Source organism: Chinchilla lanigera, unplaced genomic scaffold (assembly GCF_000276665.1).
Source record: "Chinchilla lanigera isolate Chin_1 unplaced genomic scaffold, ChiLan1.0 scaffold00063, whole genome shotgun sequence".
In the NCBI taxonomy this organism is placed as follows: domain Eukaryota; kingdom Metazoa; phylum Chordata; class Mammalia; order Rodentia; family Chinchillidae; genus Chinchilla; species Chinchilla lanigera.
The window spans coordinates 631,977-651,669 of record NW_004955464.1 but is presented as its reverse complement, the minus strand read 5'-3'; the positions used below and the strand labels follow the sequence as shown (position 1 = coordinate 651,669).

The window sequence follows — 19,693 nt, the reverse complement described above, 5'->3', positions numbered from 1 at the left end:
GTTTGCTTAACTAGGAGAAAGGGCTCCTACTACCTCTCTCACAGGCTTGTCTTAAGTATTAATTAAATCATGAAATTATGCAAGTGATTTGCAGAGCAAAGCTCAATAAATACAAGTTGTTGCTGCATTTGTTTTTGATATTGTTACTGAAGATGATACCAAAGATTAGGTGTTTCAATTTTAGGTTGATTTTGTGGAAACGGTTTGAACTTGCTGTCAGAGGCCAGAGCTCGAGTCCTGTTCTGCATTTGCTGTTTGTGTGACTTCGGGCAAATTACTTTCATGGCACCTAAATATGAAATAGTGATAGGTTTACTAACCTGTTTGGGTTTCTGTGAATGAGATGAATGCCTGTGTGGAAGTGACTGACACAGTGAGGACTGTGATCCTTTTTGTCTTTAAAACAAATTAGAAAAAGAAATGATGTTTTTCAATTTGCAGTTACACTAGTTTTTGCCACTCAGAAGTAACAGTTGAATGGTTTGAAGTCCAGAACACAGCAGATAGTACGTGTGACTCAGGAACAAAGGGCAGAGAGAGGGAAGAGCAGGGATCTGCCTTGCAGAAAATCATCTGCTTGTTCTTTGTAACTCATAGGTTGAGTTTCAGGGAAGCTGCCCAAGGGCTTCAACTTCCTGCTTTCAGGTTCCAGGTGTGGAAACAATTACAGAGCAATTACTTAAAACTATAATAATGGGGAAATTGGTGACCCTGAACTCTTTAATGAGGATCTCTTTCTTAGGAAAACATGAACTAGGAAATTGTGTTGGGGTAAGCTGTTCCTGCAGAGTTGAGTCTTCTCCTAGGGGAAGCTTGGTGAATGTTATAACAGTAGTGGTTTTCTCCAGGAGGTGCAGAAAGTCAGTCTCTGAACATGGGCAACCTGAGTGCTCAGCGAATGTAGGCACAGTAGCCAAGAGCCACTAGCAGAATCCCTGGCACAATCATTTGATAAGCAGAGGAATGTCAGAGGGCAGTAGAGCATCCTGAGAAAGGCTAAAGGCTTGGGGCAAGAGGAAATGGTCCACTGCCAACAGTATTACTTACTAGTTGTATAATCTGCTGGAGCAAGTTACTTTACCTATCCAGGACTCATTTCCTCATCAATAAAATGGGGATGATAACAGTTATTGTCTTCAAAATTGTTGTCAGTATTAAAATGGCATTATAAACAGGCTGCTTAGCAGAACATCAAGATGTGTAGTAAACACAGTTCTTTTCATTATTACTCCAGTGTTGAGTTTTAAAGATGTAATGTCCACTCACTGAGTCCCAGGATGTGTTGAGTTCCTACTGTGTGTTAGATTCTGGACATATTGCTGTGACACAAGCAGCAGTTGGAGTTAACTATGTAATGGTAAAGCTGTACTCTCCTTGTGAGATGGGGGCTCTCCTGAAGGGTGGACTCTTCTGTGGTTTGAGAAACCAGAACTAGAGCAAGCCCATGGTCAGCTATCAGTGGGAATCTGCCTCTTCGGATTTTACTGGAAAGGAGTTGGTGGGTGATAAGATGATATACAATGGTACCTTGGTTTGTGAACCTAATTCATTCCACAGTTTTGGAAAAGATGGCCACGTCTGTGTTTGTGTGGGAAATATGGCCACAGTCATGTTCATTACCAGATGCAGAATTTGCAAACCAAAAGTTTACCAAACACTTCTGTTTGTGAGCTGAATTGTTCCCAAACAAAACTATTTGTGAATCAAAGCACCACTGTAGTCCTTGTAGAGGAAGATAGAATCAAGGGTGGGAACCAAGTGTGAGGACCTGTGCCAGCCTGTGGAAATCTCTTGTTCTTGGGCTAGCAGGGGTGGAGAGAAGCCAGACTGCTGGCTGGACAGGTCTGTATAAGCCAGCTTGTGTATATAGATTCATTTCCTATTTAAGTCCTTATTTCTCCCCAAGTTTAGTATTGCAAATTTCTAGCAGGGGCAGAGAGCAGATGGTGTGCTTGGATCAGTGTTAAGAAGCTTCTCCCTGGTGACCTTCACAGTGGAGACAGTAGGAACCAAGGGAGGGAGTCCCACGTGAATGTGAAGATATGTGTATTTGGCAGAGAGAAGGTGAAACAGCAAGATGGATCAGTCTTCCTTCTGTGTGCAGATAAAGAAATTGAAGGAGCTGTGAACCAAGGCATTTTCCTCATTTTGTCAATGCCTGGTGCTTGGCACAGTCCATATTTCCTTGAAGCCTAGACATCAGTGATTGTATGCACTGTTATTTCATATATCAGGAAGAAAACAAAATGCTACCAATTAATAGTACAAAGCTCTTGATTATAAGATATAGTATGACTTTAGAGGAGCTAAATGTGAAAAAGTGAGTACCCTAGAATTAAGAAAATATGGCTCTCAGTATTCAAGAAATGTTAATTGAATGGGTGAGGCATGCAGAAATTAAATCAAGGCAAAAATACTGCTATGTGTGGTTATATGCTGCATAATGATGCTTTGGCTAATGGTAGAACACACATAGAGTAGCAGGGATACCATGTAGCCTAGGAAGATAGCAGGCTGTGCCATCTAGATTTATGTAAGTGTACTTTATGAAGTGTACACATGAGGAAATAATAAGTTTCTCAGAATGTACCCGTATTAAATGTTGCATGGTTTTATAACTATAAACTGAAGAATTCAAGCTATTAGCACATGACCCAGTTCATCCTTATTTTCTAATTATTCAGTGATTTGGTTGTTCATTAAGTAAACAATTATTTTTTTTATTTTAAAGAGAGTAGTAAATGAGAAACAAACAAAAAAATAGAACAGTAGCAGCATACCAGTTATGAACATAAATCAAAGCAAGAACATTCAAAGTGATACAAGGTCTCAAGACAAAATAATACGAATCAACAGTGGTTGTTACATTACATATCGGTATCCTCAACTACATTGCTCAGATTGCCAGTTGTAAGAATGAAAGATTGCTCAAACCATTAAAGAGAATAAGAAAGTAATTCCTCAGTAAAACATTAGAGATAATACAGAGTTTCACTAAACAAGATGGTAGGAGTTCACCATTGTAATTCCATTGCATATTGTTACCTTCAAATCAGTTGCTCGGAGCACCAGACACAACCATGCAAAATCGATCAGAACATAAAAAATTGTAAGCATTAACTGTTCATTTCAATACACCAAGTGAACAATTATTATTAGTTGATTATATGTCAGAGACTGTACAAGGGACAGGGGTTGGAGAAATCAATTAAGTTACTGTTTTGAGGCTCAGGTCAGTAAGGGAAACAGATATGGGAACAAAAAAAATTGTGGTTCACAATGGCGTGTTTTATTTTTTAATTATTTTCTTTTCAATTTTAATTTTTTATTACTACATGGTTGTAGTACATACTGATTACATTCCTTCTGGAGAGTTGTTACATGTACTTAACACATCTGTATTCTTTTTTTTATTTTAAAAAGAAAAAATAATAAAAGAAATTAGAAGTGATACAGAATTTCAGACCGTACTCATAAGTGAAATAAATTAGACCTACGTGTGTAAACTTTGTATTGTCTCCCTAGTGGAAGAACCTGAGAGTGTACATCTTGATTCTTTTTTCAACCCCTTCCTCTCCTCTTCTTCCCCACTCTCCATTTCTTGAGCCTTACTCTTCAGCAAGAGATCTGTTTCTCTATTTCCTACTATGTACCTTTTATTTTGCTCTTTATTTATATTTTGGACTTCTCATGTAAGAGAGTCCTTGCAATGTTAAACCAGAGAGTCCTTGCAATGTTAAACCTTGTGTGTCTGATTTATTTCACTTAATATTATAGGCAAAGTGCATCCATTTTCCTACAGCCTCTCAAGTTTAGCCTTTTTCATGACATAGTAATACTGTGCTCTATTGTGTTTTTTAAAAATCCATTTATTTATTGATGGACATATAAGCTACTTTGAAGATTTAGCTAGTATAAATTGTGCTGCTATAAACATGGGTATGTTAGTATCAATGTAATATGTTTTTAACTCTTTTGGGAACATACCTAAAAGGGGAATAGCTGGGTTGAATGTAATTTCTATTTTTAGTTTTTTGAGGACTCTCTATACTGGTTTCCATAGTGGTTGTTCTAGTTTACATTCCCATCAACAATGTAGAAGGGTTCCTTTTCTCTCACAGCCTTGCCAACATTTTTTATTACTTTATTTCTTGATGTTGGCCATCCTTCCTGGGATAAAATGGAATCTCAGTGTTGTTTTAATTTGCATTTCTGTAATGGCCAGAGATGTTGAACATTTCTTCATGTATTTGTTGACCATCTGTATTTCTTCTTTTGTGAAACATCTATCTATTTTCACTTACCCAGTTTTTGATGGATCCTTTATTTTAGGGAGTTTATTTTTTGAGTTATTTCTATATTCTAGATATTAGTCCTTTCTTTGAGGAATACCTGCCAAAAATTTTTTTCCACTTGTCTTTCACTTTGTTGGTTGTTTTTTCCCCCCATTTTGCAAAAGCCTTTTAATTTGATATGATCCCACTGGTTGATTCTTGCTACTATTTCCTGTACAACTGGAGTTCTGTTCAGAAAGTATTTGCCTGTGCCTATGACTTCAAGAGTTTTACCTATTTTATCTTCCAGCGGGTTGTGTTTCTGTTTTAACATTTAGTTCTTTGATCTGTTTTGATTTTAGTTTACTATGTGGTGTGATACATGAGTCTAAATTCAAACTTCTGCATGTGCTTAACTAGTTTTCCCAGTACCTTTTATTACTGAGACTTTTCTTTCCTCCAGTGTATGATTTTGGCCCTTTTGTCAAAGGTTAAATAGTTGAACATGCTTTGGGGTTGTTTCTGCATCCTCCATTCTGTTCCACTGAGTTTAATGTCTGTTTTTATGCCAGTACTATGCTGTTTTTATCACTGTAGCTTTGTAGCCTGACTTCATGTTTGTGATCATGATGTTTCCCACTTTGCTCATGTTACCCATAATTGCTTTTGCTATTCTTGATCTCTTCTGGTTCCATATAAATTTTAGTGTTTTCTCTAGTTCTGTGATTAATGCTGTTGATATTTTGACTGGGATTTTGTTAAAATTATGTATCAATTTTGGAAGTATGACAATCTTGACTGTATTCATTCTTCCTATCCAGAAATAGGGGATATATTTGCATTTTCTGATGTCATCATCTATTTTCTTTGTCAGAGTACTGTAGCTTTCATTGTAGAGGTATTTCATTTCCTTGGTTAGATTAATTCCTAGGTATTTAATTTTTCTTGGTACTGTTGTGATTAGTAATTTTTTTCCTAATTTCTTCTCAGTGGTTTCATTATTGGTGTACTAGAATGCTATTGATTTTTTTTAATGGTAGCAAAATTTTTTTAAAGGTAGGAAATGAAACAGGTTCTGCAGAGCAAGTCTGAGCTAAGTAAAAATAGGAAAAGTAGTACACCCTTCAGTGTGCAGACCATCTATGCCAGAGAGAGCATAGTGGCAAACACTCAATGTGGACTGTTCTTTTTGTATCATCCACTCTTTTGTGCTGATGTCAGGTCTAGGCCATCCTTTTGAAAGCCAGTTCAAGTTCTTATGAGAAATCCACATATAGGGCTTTGGGAACTATTCTATGCATTTGTCCTGGGATTGTGTAATTAATGTGTCACACTACCCCAGCCAGCTTTGTCACACCTTCATCTCCTGTCTCATTTCCCACTGTAAGACACATGTCCCCATAATTCTTTATGGAGTGCTGAGGGAATAGAGTGCTCTGTCTTCTATAGCTTCTTCCACCTTTTTTTTGGTTTTTCTCCGGTACCGGGAACTGAACTCACGACCTTGTGCTTGCCAGGCAAGCGCTTTGCTGCTGAGCTAAATCCCCAGCCCCGCTTCTTCCACCTTTAAGGGACTGTATACCCTACCTTTTGGGGATTATATACTCTCAGACTACCTTTGACTCATTGATGGATTGAAAAAAATAAATCTCAGAAGCAATAAATCTCAGACAATGACAAAAGAGTTAGTGACTGTTGAGCTGCCCATCTAATGGGAGAAAGAAAGTTATGTTGAGGATGTAGAACCCAGATATGAAGAGCAGGTCAAATTTCCACACTTCTTGAGGTGGACAAAGAATGGCAAAGAAAGAGGACAGAAAAATTTTTGAGATCCTGAAAGCCATAGCCGTAGCAAGATTATCCACATAATCTATCTAATTAAAAACAGAAGCCTTAATACAGGTGCCCATTTAAGCTGTCATGAATTAGGCTAATTAATGAGTGCACTTATCTGCACCTGTAGCAATATTGAGCTGGAGGTCTATCACATATGGGGGGTGGGGCTAGAGCAAGGTCAGCCTCGAGAACAAGGAGCCCCCAAGGTGAGACATAGGAGAGGGGTTTCACCTATTATCAACCTCTTGCTGATTGTAAAAATAAATGCACGGCAGTCCTTGGGCCGTTCCTTTCTCTTATCAGGAGAGAGGGCTCCATATGACCTTGGCTTTCTGTGTTCTGATTCTTGTCTTCATTTCTTCATCCTCCACCGTCCTCCCCTGGGGAATTTCAAGACCTGCTTGGGACTTGGCAGTACTGGAGTCTTTTTCTCAACAAGAACCTCAGGTGTTCCAGAGGTTCTCAGGAATAACTTTCTTCTTTGTCCTGTGCAAATTCTAGTGGCCATTTATAGGATTTTTATAACTCATCACTGCATCCTTTAAAGAAAGACCAGAATGGTTCTTCAGGAACTAGGAATAAGGCTAGGATCTTGAGGGGCTGTAAGGCTGCCCGTCTTGCCTCTCCGTCAGCCTTTTGATTTCCCAAGTAGACTTTAGACATATCTCTTTGGTGTCCCTTATAATGCACTATTGTGACCTGTTTGGGAAGATGGACTACCTCTAGGAGTTGTAGAATTTCTTATTTGTGTTTTATAGATGTTTGCTTATTGGTTGCCGAAGTCCTTTCCAGATTGGGGCATAGGCATGTAGCACCAGAAAGGCATACTTGGAGTCTACAGATACATAGCTTCTTGCTTTTTTCTAATATCAATGCCTGAGTAAGAGCCATGAACTCAATTTTATTTATTTATTTTTTACATAGGTCCCTGGGGGAAACTGGCCTTAGTGACCTGATGTGAACTAACAACTGCATAACCTGCCTTTTGATGTCCTTCTCAGACAAAGCTACTTTTATCAGTAAACCATACCTCTTCAGAGTCTTTTTTTGTTTGTTTGTTTTGTTTTTGTTTTTCTCCGGTACCAGGAACCGAACTCACGACCTTGCGCTTGCCAGGCAGGCGCTTTTGCCGCTGAGCTAAATCCCCAGCCCCCTCTTCAGAGTCTTGAAGGAGCAGTTCACTGATGACCTGCCTGCTTGCATAGGTCTGGGAGATCACTTGTTCACAAAGAGTGGCTAACTTCTGGGCCTGTAGGCACTAGAAAGGCAGGATTAGGAGTACTGCAAATTGAATACCAACCTCAGGGTTGTCTAAAAGCATGCACAGTCTGATACTTGATAAGCCATTCCCCTGTTAACCGCAAGTAACTTTGATATCAAGAACTGCCCTGACCTAATTGGGGGTCAGGACTTCTGGGTTCTGTCCTAAAGTTCATTTTACAAAATGAACTCCTTAACAAAATGAACTCCTTTACAAAATGAACTCCACTAACTCCTTAGGGAGAGGGTTAAGCTTCCTCTGTTAACATAGTCATAGCTGGTACAGGTGGGGTGGCCATGTACCATCTAACTCGATCTAACTTTTTGAAAAGTATGTGTAATATATCAGTTTGAAAAGTTTAACTAAGTGACTCAGCAGGGGGCCAGGGTCTTTGCTTGGTAAACATACTCATCCTGTGTAAGGGGAGGGCACAGAGATGGTGTGAGTGTTACACCTGCCCTGAGGGGGTAGCGGGTAGCCTGCTTAAAATATGAGGGAGGAAAAGAGGCTTTCTTTTCCCCTTTTTTGCTCTTGTTGCTTTTGCTGTTTTCTGCCACTTTGAAGTGTTGCCCCTGTGCCATGCTATCCCGCCTTAGGGCCAATTGATTATGAACTGAAACCTGTACAAACTGTGAGCTAAGTAAACCTTTCCCTCTTTAGTTTTTGGCATCAGGTATTTTGTCTCAGCAGTGAGAGAAAAACTAAATAACGCAGTATGCCACTTGACAGAGTTCTTGTCTTAGCTTTTGGGTTGAGACATCCAAAGAAATTCCTATTTTTTTCTGATATGTAGAAGAAGGGTCATCTTAAATCAGGTATTCTCTTACACCATGCAGCAGAATCTACCTATTGGCTAATTAGGTCAGGCAAACCTGGCATAGTCCTAACAGGTAAAATCCACTTTGGCCTTTGCTAGAATTTGAGCATTGCCCCCAGTTTTGGTAGTAAATCTCTTTCTAGGAAGTAGGACATTGTAGAACAATTAAAAACACATTAAACATTTGGTCTTTAAAGTGACACATCAGAACAGGAGTAAAGAATCTCTGCCTAGGGGTCCCTTTAACCCCAATTATGGGTATAGGTCTGAAGGAGGCTTTTCCAGAGAAGGAAGTAAAAACAGAATGAAATAATTCAATTGGCTTGCCCATGATGTGCAGGGTTACCTAGAGCTCCTCACGGGAAATGGTGATATCCATGAGCAGGGACATTATAGGTTCTCCTGGACCTTTTCAGAGCAGAAAATGGAGGTTTTGGCTGGCCTAGACTCTCTCTGGAAGCAGAGACAGTCAACCTTCCAGTGCCTTGAGTCAGGTAAATTGGCTGCCTCACACTTGGAGCAAGGCACAGAGAGTGACTTGGTACAGTTGTGTGCCCAATGTCTGGACTTCTTGCACTTAAAACTCTTTCTTCAGTTATCACTGGGCTTTCCCTTAGACAATTTGGGTGAGTTTAAAGCATTGCCAATTGCAACAGCTATAATTCTAGCTTTTCTCTTGACCCTCCTCCAGATCCCATTGTTGAACACAGAAAAGGTATGTTCATCAATTGGGTCTTATCTGTGGGACCCCATCCGAAGTTTTTTCATTAAACAGACTCAAGAAACACATATCCCCTTGAGAGACAGGTGGAGTTCTGAGAACAGGATCATCAAAGATATCTCTCCCTTCCTTGAGAACTACTCTGAATGCCATAGTTTGTGGGCTTTTCCTGAGATAAAGAGTCACAAAAACCTGAACATAAGGGATTTCATTCCACCTTCTATGTTTTTTAAGCAGAAACAGTTTAACTGAAAAATAATCTCATAATTTAAACTGCCATCCCTTAACTATCTCTTGCCATTTTCTAGTTTATATTGACCCTAAACTGTATAGCAATAGTTAGATATGCTATTCCTTTTTAAATTGGCAGTATCAAACCTTTTCTGCTGATCAAGCAACAGAATCAGTGGAATCTCTAGGGTGTGGTTCATGAGGTTTTCCATGGCTCATCTTGGGGCCTATTAGAGGGAGACAGGTGTTAGGTCCTTAATATGGCATCCCAAGCAAAAGAAGGAAACCCCATGAGTCCACAAAGTGTCCCTTGTGAGACTCAAGTATTCATTAGACAGACATCTCTGTCCAAAGTTAGGATGATGTTGATGTCTTTCATAGAAGTATAGGGGTCAACATTGAGCCTTTTGATGGGTCTATTTAGAACTGGGTCTCTGGTTCTTAAGAGGGCTTTCCGTACAGAAGAAGACCTGATGAGCCAACAATGTCCCTCTGAGATTGAAGTATTTACTAGACAGACGTCTCTGTCTGAAGCGAGGATGATGCTGGCATCTTTCATAGAAGCATTGAAGAAATCCATACCAAGGGCTTTTTGTCTACATATGGGTCCCACTAACTCCTTAGGTAGAGGGGTTAAGCCACTTGATGGCTCTTCCTTGTGTTTTAAAACACTCCTGAGATCAAAGTAGAGTCCCTTCCCATTGAGACTCTCTTAACCATGTTGAGTCACTTGATAGCTCTATTTAAGCAGGGTAGAGCCCTTTGAGAAGATCTCAGCACTCCTTTAAGCATTCATAGCCATTTGATGGATCTACTTAAGCAGGGTGAAGCCACTTGAGAAAGACTATCTCTTGCATTCACCCCAGTAGTAAACACTTTGGTACTTTGTTTAAGGCAGTAGATATGGAAACCTCTTTTTAAAGAAAAAAACTTCAAAAATCCTAAGAATGACTCACACTCTCTTGAGTTATTGGCTGACCTTTTGTTCTGCTCAGGCCATTAGGTCTGTCTATAGTACCTGAATATGGTAGAAGAAACAAGGAAGGGATCTAGCCCAATCCAAAAGAAAAAAGAGGAATCCCATGTGTTCTCTAAAATCTGAAGCTTAGCTCTTACCTACCAGGGTGAGATTTTCTGATGACCATGAAGTCACTTAAAATCAAACATCGTGGAACTCATGGATTCATGCTATAAACCAAAATCGAACTAACTAGGATGAAATAATTCCCCAGAAAAGAAAAGTCTTAGTTAGAAACAAAGCCCAGTGAGATTTTGAGCACAAAAGGGAGTAAACTGGGGTATGCAGCTACTCAGGCATCTACCAAGTTAACCAACAACTGTTTTTCCTCAAAAGAGTGAGAAAGCTGAGGAAAGTATCATGGAGAATAGAAATGCAAGGAGAAAAGGTCAGAAAAATGCCCCAAGGGCCTTACCTGCTTTCCTGGCTGGCTAAACCTAATATGCTAGCAGGTTTTGGGGTGCTAGAGTGTCCTTCTGGAGATGGTTTCTAGGTTCTTCCTGTCCTGAGCAAAGAATTGTCAAGACAAACACAAATGGTAGCAATGTTTTATTAAAGATAGGAGAAGAACCAGGCACTGCACAGAGAGTTTGGCCCATTTAAAAGTAGGAAAAGAGGTGTAGAGTGTGAGGGTGGGCCATCTGTGCAAGAGTGAACACAGTGGCCAGAATACTGTTCGTGTGTTTGTATGTGTGTGTGTTTTAATCTTGCTACATTTTTAAATTTGGTTAGTAATTCCAGGACTCTTTTGGTGGATTTTTTGAATCTTTTATGCAGAGGATCACATTGTCTGTAACTAATGATAACTTGACTTCACTTTTTCTTATACATACTCCTATTATTTTTTTTCTTGCCTAATTGCTCTTGATAATATCTTGAGTGCTGTGTTGAACAGGAGTGGTTACAGTGGTTACTCTTGTCTTGTTCCTGATTTTAGAGGGAAAGCTTTCAGTTTTTCCCCATTTAATATGATGTTGGCAGTATGTTTATCGCAAGTAGCTTTCATCGCATTGATCTAAGTTTTTTTATACTATTTTCTTCACAGGCTTTATCATGAATGGATGTTGTATTTGTCAGTGTTTTTCTGTGTCTATGGAGATGATCATGTGGTTTTCTCTTTAGTTGGATTCTTGTCTGGTTTTGAAATCATGGTAATGTTAGCTTCCAGAAATGACTTTGGGAATACTCTTTCTCATTTAATTTCATTAAAGATTTTGAGGAGTATTGGTGTTAGATCTTCTTTGAAGTTTGTGTAGAATTCAGTGGTGAATCCATTGGGTCCTGCGCTTTTTATAGTTGATAGACATTTTTTAATTTTGCTAATTTTATTGCCTGTTATTCAGGGCTTTATCTATTCTTCTTTCAGTCTTGTTAATTCAGATGTACCTAGGAATCTATCCATTTGTTGTGAATTCTCCACTGTATCGGAGTACAGGTTTTAGACATAGTTACTAGTAGTTTTCTGGATTTTGGTGGTGTTGTGATTTCACCTTTTTCACTTCTAATTGCATTGATTTGGGTCTTTTTTTGTTTCTTTTCTTTTTTGGTATGGTTGACCAAGGATTTTTCTGTTTTGTTCATTTTCTCAAAAAGTCAGTTCTTTGACTCATTGGTTGTTTGTTTTGTGTTTTAGTCTCAGTTTCATTAATTTTTGCTTTATTTTTCTGATTTTCTTCTTAGTTCTAGCTCTTGGTTTGGATTTGGATTGTTCTTGTCCATCATGAGGTTATTTATTGTTCTGTTTATCTGTTGTGGACATTCAGTAGTGTAAACTTTTCTTTTATGATTGCTTTTATTCTTTCCCATAGATTCTGTTATGACCTGCTATTTTTGTTTGATTCTAGGAACTATCTCATATCTCTTGATTTCTTCTGAGACCATTGATTATTAAAGAGTGTATTGTTTAACTTCCATATATTATACAATTACTGTAGTTTTTTCCCATTGATTGTTAGTTTCATTGCACTGTGATCTGCTAATATGCATGGTATACTTTGGGCACATTTGCATTTATTTATGCTTTATGGGCCAGTGCGGTTTATTTTGTAGAAAATTCCATGTGGTGCTGAGAAGAATATGTATTCTGTTGTTGTTCAATGGGACACTGTGTAGATATCAATTAAGTCCAAGATTTGGTTCAACTATATTTTATTTGTTGATATTTTGTTTAGTTAATGAATCTATTTGTGACAGTGGGGTACTGAAGTTTCCCACTATAATTGTAGTGATATTTATCTTATCTTTTATGTCCACTAGCATTTGTTTTATTAAGTTGGGTGCACTGATGTTTGGCATATGTATTTGTAATTGTTATGTCTTCTGTTGAATTTTCCCCTTAACCAATATGTGGTAACCTTCTTTGCCCATCCCCTGCATCAGTCTTGGCTTGATGTTTACTGTTTCTGAAAATAAGATAACTATACCTGCTTGTTTTTGGGTTCCTTATTGCAAGGAATATTGTTTTCCATTCTTTAATTTTTAGTCTGTGAATTTCTTTTTGTATTACAACATATCATTGGATTTTATTTCTTGCTCCATCTGACAGTCATTGTCTTTTTTGATAGGAAATTGAAAACATTCACAGTGAGAATTATTACTGAAAAGTATTGATTTATTCCTGCCATTGCATTATTTTCCTTTTGCTGATTTCTTTTCTCTTCCTTCTGCTTCACTGATCACCCTGGCTGGTGTATTCATTTCATTAGACTTTTGTCTAGCATATGTTATTGTTTGATTTTTTTTAATGATTGTCATTCTTTCCAGAGTAAGATGGAATTTTAGCATTGTTTTAATTTGCATTTCTCTAACAGCCAGAGATATTGAACATTTTTTCATATATTTATTGAGCATTTGTATTTCTTCCTGTATGAAGTGTCTGTTCATTTCTCTTGCTCATTTCTTGACTGAGTCTTTAATTTTAGGTGATTTAAATTTTTTGAATTCTTTATATATTCTAGATATTAGTTCTCTAAGAAGTAGCTGGCAAAAAAATTTTCACTATTTTCTAGGTTGTCTCTTCACTGTACTAATTGATTCTTTTGCTGCACAGAAGCTTTTTAGTCTGTTATAATCCTATTTGTTATTTTTTTGAACTGAGGTCAGTTTAGAAAATCCTGTCCTACATCAGTGTCTTCAAGTGCTTACCTATTTTATCTTCCAGTAGGTTTAGTGTTTCCATTTTAATGTTTAAATTGTTGATTCATTTTTATTTTAATTTAGTATATGGTGAGAGATAAGGGTGCAGTTTCAATCTTCTGCAAGCTGATAACCAGTTTTCCAGCACCACTTGTTGAGAAGACTGTCTCTCCTATGACATATACTTTTGGCCTGTTTGTCAAAGATCAAATAACTGAATATGTCTGGGAACGTTTCTGTATCCTCTTTTGTGTTCCATTGATCCACATATCTGTTTTTGTGCCAGTACCAAGCAATTTTTATCATTATTGCTTTGTGGTATAGCTTGAAGTCAGATATTGTAAGGCCTCCTGCTTTGCTCTTGTTGCCCGGAATTGCTTTTGCCTTTCTTCTGATTCCGTAAGAATTTTAGGATTGCATTCTCTAGTTCTGTAAAGAATGCTGTTGTTGTTATTTTGGTTAAGACTGCATTGAATCTGTGTTAACAGTTTTCAGAGTATGGCCAATTTGACAGTATTGGTTCTGCTTATCCAGAAGTAGGGGACATCTTTCCATTTTCTGATGTTCTCTTCCTCTTCAATCTCCTTTTTCAGGGTACTGAAGTTATCTTTGTAGAGGTCTTTCAGTTCCTTGGTTAGGTTAATTCATAGATAGTTCATTTTTCTTGAAGCTACTGTGAATGGTACTGTTTTCACAGTTTCCTTCTCATCAAGTTCATTATTGGTGTACACAAATGGTAGTGATTTTGGTATATTGATCATTTATTCTGCTACATTGCTGAAGTTGTTCATTGATTGTAAGAGATTTTGGTGGAGTTCTTTGGGTCTTCTATAGAGAGTATCATGTCATCTGCTAATAGTGATAATTTGCCTGCCTCCTTTCCTGAGTGTATCCCTTGTATTTCTTTCTCTTGCTTAATTGCTCTGGCTAATGTTTCAAGTGCTATGTTGAATATGTGTGATACTGGATATCTTTGTCTTGTTCCTGATTTTAGGGGGATGCTTTAACTTTTTCCTCATTTAGTGTGATGCTGTCTATTAATTTGTCATAAATAACTTGTATTATGTTCAAGTATGGTCCTTCCATGCCTGTTTTTTTTTTCAGGGTTTTGTCATGAATGGGTGTTGGATTTTTTCAAAGGCTTTTTTGCATGTATTAATATGATCATATGGCTTTTGAACTTACTTCTGTTTATGGAATGTATTATATTTAGTGACTTACATATGTTGAGCCATCCTTGCATCTCTCTGATGAAACCTACTTGATCATGCTGTATGATCTTTTTGATAACTTTCTGCATTCTGTTTGATAATATCTTGTTGAGGATTTTTTGTATCTATGTTCATTAAGGAGACTGACTTACACTTTTTTTAGTTGGGTTTTTGTCTGATTTTGGGATCAGGGTGATACTGCTTTCCATAGATAAATTTGGGAGCACTCCATCCCTTTCAATGAAGGGATTTTTGAAGAATTTAAGGAGCATTAGTGATACAATATCCTTAAAGGTTTTGTAGAATTCAGCACTGTGTCCATGAGGTCCTAGGTTTTTTTATTGTTTGGTTGCTAATTCTTTATTACTGTGTCAATTTCATTGCTTCTTATTGGGTTGTTAAGCATATTAATGTCTTTTTAGGTTAGTTTTAGTAATTTGCCTGTGTTTAGGAATCTAACCATTCTTCAAAATTTGTTAATTTGTTAGAATATAATTTTTCAAAGTAGTTACTGTTTTCTGGACAGTGTGGTGATTTCACCTGTTGCATTTCTCATTGCACTGGTGTGAGTTTTTCTCTCTTTCTCTTGGCTAGTCTGGATAAAGGCTTATCTATTTCATTTATTCTGTGAAAGAACTAGCTGTTTGAGTCATTAATTTTTTTAAAACATTTTCTTTTTACTCTCAATTTCATTGATTTTTTGCTCTCATCTTTATAATTTCAGTTTGAGGCTGGTTTGTTACTGTTTCTCAAGTATCTTTAGATTTTTCATAAAGTTATTTATTTGGGCTTGGTCTCTTTTCCTAATGTGAGCATTGATTGTGATGAATTTTCCTCCTAAAACTGCTTTCATATTGTCTGAGAAGTTCTGGTGAGTTGTGCAGTCATTGTCATTAGCTTCCAGAGAATTTTTGATTTCTTCTATGACCTTTCGGGACATATTGTTAATTTTCCAGGAGCTTTTGCTTTTTCTGAAATTTCTTCTGTCATTGATTTCTATTTTCATTGCACAGTGGTCTAATAGAATGCATGGGGTAATTTCAGTTCCTTTATATTTACTTAAGTGGGCTTTGTGGATAATATATGATCTATTTTGGAAAAAGTATGATACGCTGCTGAAAAGAATGTGTGTTCTGTTATAGAGGAGTGGAATACTGTGTAGATACCTATTAAGTCCATATATTCAAAGGTCTGGTTCACCTCTGATATTCCTTTAATGATTTTTTATTTAGTTGATCTGTCTGTTTGTGAAAATGATGTGTTAAAATCCCCTTCTATGGTTATATTAGTTTTTTTTAATTCTTTTCAGCAATTTTTGTTTTGTGAAGTTAGGTACCAGTATTTGGTACATATATTTTTATCAGTGTTATCTCTTCTTGTTGGATTGTTACAAAATTTTTAAGATGCTCTTTTTTTTTTTTCTTTCTTTTCTTTCTTTTTTTTTTTCCAGTACCAGGAATCTAACTCATGACTTTGTGCTTGCCAGGCCGGCTCTGTGCCGCTGAGCTAAATCCCCAACCCCAAGATGCTCTTTGTTATGAACATACCTTATTTCTTCATCAAATTTGAAAGATAGTTTTACAGGATACGTTAGGCCTGTGTTGGGAGTTGTTTTGTTTTAGGATTTGAAACATTTCCCTCCAAGATTTTCTGGCTTTTAAGGTTTGTATTGAGAAGTCTGCTGTAATTATCATGAGTTTATTTTTATAAGTGATTTGTTGTCTTTCTCTAACAGCTTTTAAGATTCTGTCCTTATGTTGGAATTCTGGGATTTTCACTATTATGTGTCTCAGAAAGTTTCTTTTCTTATTTTGGCTATTTGGCTATCTATGTGCCATAACTTGTATTTTTAATTCTTTCCCCATACAGTGGTTTTTGATTCATGAACTTAATTCATTCTATAATTCTGAGGAAGATGACTGCAGTCGTGTTCTTCACCTGATAAGGCGTTTGCAAATGGAAGCAAAATTTTGCTGAATGCTTCTGTTCACGAACCAAATTGTTCATGAACAGAAACATTTGTGAATTGAGGCATTACTAAACTTGCAAAGTTTTCTGCTATTCTTTCAGTAAATAGATGTCTTTATGCCATTGTGTTGTTGTGGTGGATTGACAACTGATGGTTAACTTGTAACATTCAGCTGAGCTGAATGAGTGTGGTGCTGGATGTGGAAGGCTAACCTCAGGATTGTTGCCAACAAAATAAAAAGGAGAACTGGAGCTGGAGGAGCTGTTGGCTCTCTTGGAGCTATTGGGAGCTGCTGATCTCCTGGAAGAGCTTGTCATGCTGGCATTCCTGATATGAACTTGGCTGTTCTCACTGTTTGCAGTGCTCCAGGCCTTGTCTCTGAGAATGGCTGCAGTTCACTTTGGGGGAGCTCTGGTCCTTCCTTTGAGGATTGCTTTCTGGGACCAGAGGGCAAGATGGTACACTGTTCAGTCTCCTGGAGAAGTTTATTGTACTGGCTTTCCTAATATGAACTTGGCTGTTCTCATTATCAGAGGGGCTCAGGACCCAGTTGTCACTGAGGATGGCTGTGGATTTTTTGAGGGAGCTCTAGTCCTTACTTTGAGTATCACTTCCTGGCTCTAGTGTAGATCTGTCAGGCTACTAGCAAAGATCTGTCATCCCACTGGCACAGACTTTTCTAGTTTCTACCACTGACCTTTGGGCCTTCCCAGTGAAAATCTGTGAAAAAGACTTGCATGAGCCATTGTCATGGGTTCTAGGTCTTCAGGTGGACTCATACAGGACATTGCTGTGGGATCCAGACCCTCAGCTGAATTCTCTGGGTCTGTGTGGACAGATTTTCTGCCCTCTTTTGAACTTGACTCTTTGAGTGACTATTATAAAATAATCCTATAAATTATGTGTCCTGTATTATATTGTTTCCCTTGAAAACCCTGACTACAATAGTTGTCTTCTAAGTTTTTACTAATTCCAATTAATCTTAGTCTTCTTTGCCATCTAGCAGCTGTTTTCATGCTCTTTGACTGTTTGTAAGGTCTCCAACATGTTATTGTTATTGGTCTCTAACAGCAGCTCTGTTTTCTAGTTCTGACACTCTGTTCTCACACTGGTCTCATCTGTTACCTGTATTTTCTATAGAATTTTTAATCACCTAGATTTCTGTTTGGTGCATTTTTATGGTCTCTAATTTTTTGTTAAATTGGTCATTCATGTTTTATATCATTTTGTTCTGCTCAGGTAGCTTTTTATCAACATTTTGTGTAAACTTGCTGATTGTTTTGTTTATTAAGTCCATTATCTGTTTAGTTATATCTTCTTTGAGTTCGCTGAGCATCTTATTGATTTTATTAATCTCCTGTTTTATAGTTTCAAATAATTCAGCTATGTGCCTTTTGATTTCCTCCTCCTCAGTGCCTCATTCTTTGGGGGAGTTGGAAGTTTTGGGAAGCATTTTTCCCTTGTTTTCTCATGTTTGTTTCTTTTTTATGTGTGCTGTGGTTTGCAGGTTGATTATAGTGGAAGACTTTGTTGCTGGTATGGAGACCTCTTTAGTTAGTGTTTGCTTTTCAGTGATGCACTGTATTGTGCATGTGGCTAATTATAGACCTTTGGTTTTGTCTCAATATCTAATAATCTTTGTTTATTTGGGAGGGTAGGATGCACTATAATTAGTCCAGAACTCAGTTCTCTGGGAATAGGCTGCAGTATTATTAACGACACAAAGGCAATCCAGACTTTGGCATACAGAGAAAACCAATTAATAGCAATAACTATGCCACCTAGGCAGTGTTAATAAAATTAGCAACAATAATAGCATCAGAGACAAACTAGAATGCTGACATACCCTGAGAATCTATAATGTACACCCTTAAGCATAGAAGCATAGAAAAGAGATCTATAATTATAATATAAACACTAAGGTAAGCCAAATATTGGCATATAAAGTATCTACTAAGTGCAACAACTACCTCTCTACTAATAATAGGAAAGTTTTCAGCAGTAATATAGTATTGTTACCTGTTTAATGATTAGAAAAGCTTATTGCTTATACCAGTAAAGGTAGAGGGTATGGGAAACAGAATGAAGAAAGTAAACTTTGATTAATCAGTAGAAGAGAGAAAAGCAAGATAAAAGATCCTATTAAAGGTTAAATGAAAATGAATAGAAATAGATAAAAGTAATAAAAAAGAACAAACATGAAAAAGATGAAAAAAAACCCAGGAAAATAAAGGAAAGAAAAGTAAGATGGAAAAAATAAAAGAAGAAAAGATACAGAGAAAGAAAAATGGAGAAAAAAAACCCAAGCTCCCAGAACCAATGAAGAAAAAAGAAAAAAAATTGAGTTAAAGAAAATTCCTCTGTGGTTTTGAATGAGTGCTTTTGTTCAGGATCTGCAGTCTTGGAATCCAACAAGTCACTGTTTTCTTCACCTAGCTTTATGACCTGTGTGGGTCTGTGAGCTGCCTCCAGTCCCTAGCCATATGCCTCTCTGTCCATGCACTGCAGATTATGATACCTCAGTGGAAGCTGAGGTATGTCTTCACTCACTTTGGTAGATGTGGATAGCAATCAGTCCACTGATCTCTGCTAGATATAGGCAGCAGGGTAGGTGTTCAAGCAGACCACTGGACTTAACATCAGCACTTTCAGATCCAGCCACCTCCAAAAGCCATACTCACTGGCTTGGCTTCTGGCCATGAAGAGCAGGGTCCTGTTTCCTTCCCAGCCTAAGTCTAAACTTCTCAAGCGGTCTACATCTAGCCTGACCTTCTCTACTGCTGTCTCTTATAATTGTCTATCACTAACTCAGTGTGTTAGGGTAACATGGGAAACCTTGAAATGACATTATTCTGTGGTTTTTCTGTGCCTCAGTCTTTTTTAAGTTTTTAATTTAAATTTATTGGTATAATTTAGGTATATGTGATCACACTCATTATAGGGAATTTGTATCTGTACATGATAAAGATATATCAAGATAGATTCCTCTTTTTTTTTTCTATTCCATCTCCTTGTTTCAAACCCTCTTCTCTTCCTGGTTCACAAAACTCTGTTTTCATTTGATCTTCCTTTTCTCATATTTTTCCTTCCAACCTTCCTCCCTCCTTCCTTCCTTCCCTCCCTCCCTCCCACCTTCCTTCCTTCCTTCCTTCCTTCCTTCCTTCCTACCTTCCTTCCTTCCTTCCTTCCTTCTCTCCCTCCCTCCCTCCCTTCCTTCCCT

The 19,693-nt window shown here is 37.5% G+C and overlaps 1 protein-coding gene across 10 annotated transcripts in view; it reads left to right on the top strand.

The window, feature by feature from the left end:
• Fggy (FGGY carbohydrate kinase domain containing) overlaps positions 1-19,693 on the top strand; it is a 495,194-nt gene that overhangs the window by 31,561 nt on the left and 443,940 nt on the right. The gene's annotated exons all lie outside the window — the stretch shown is intronic.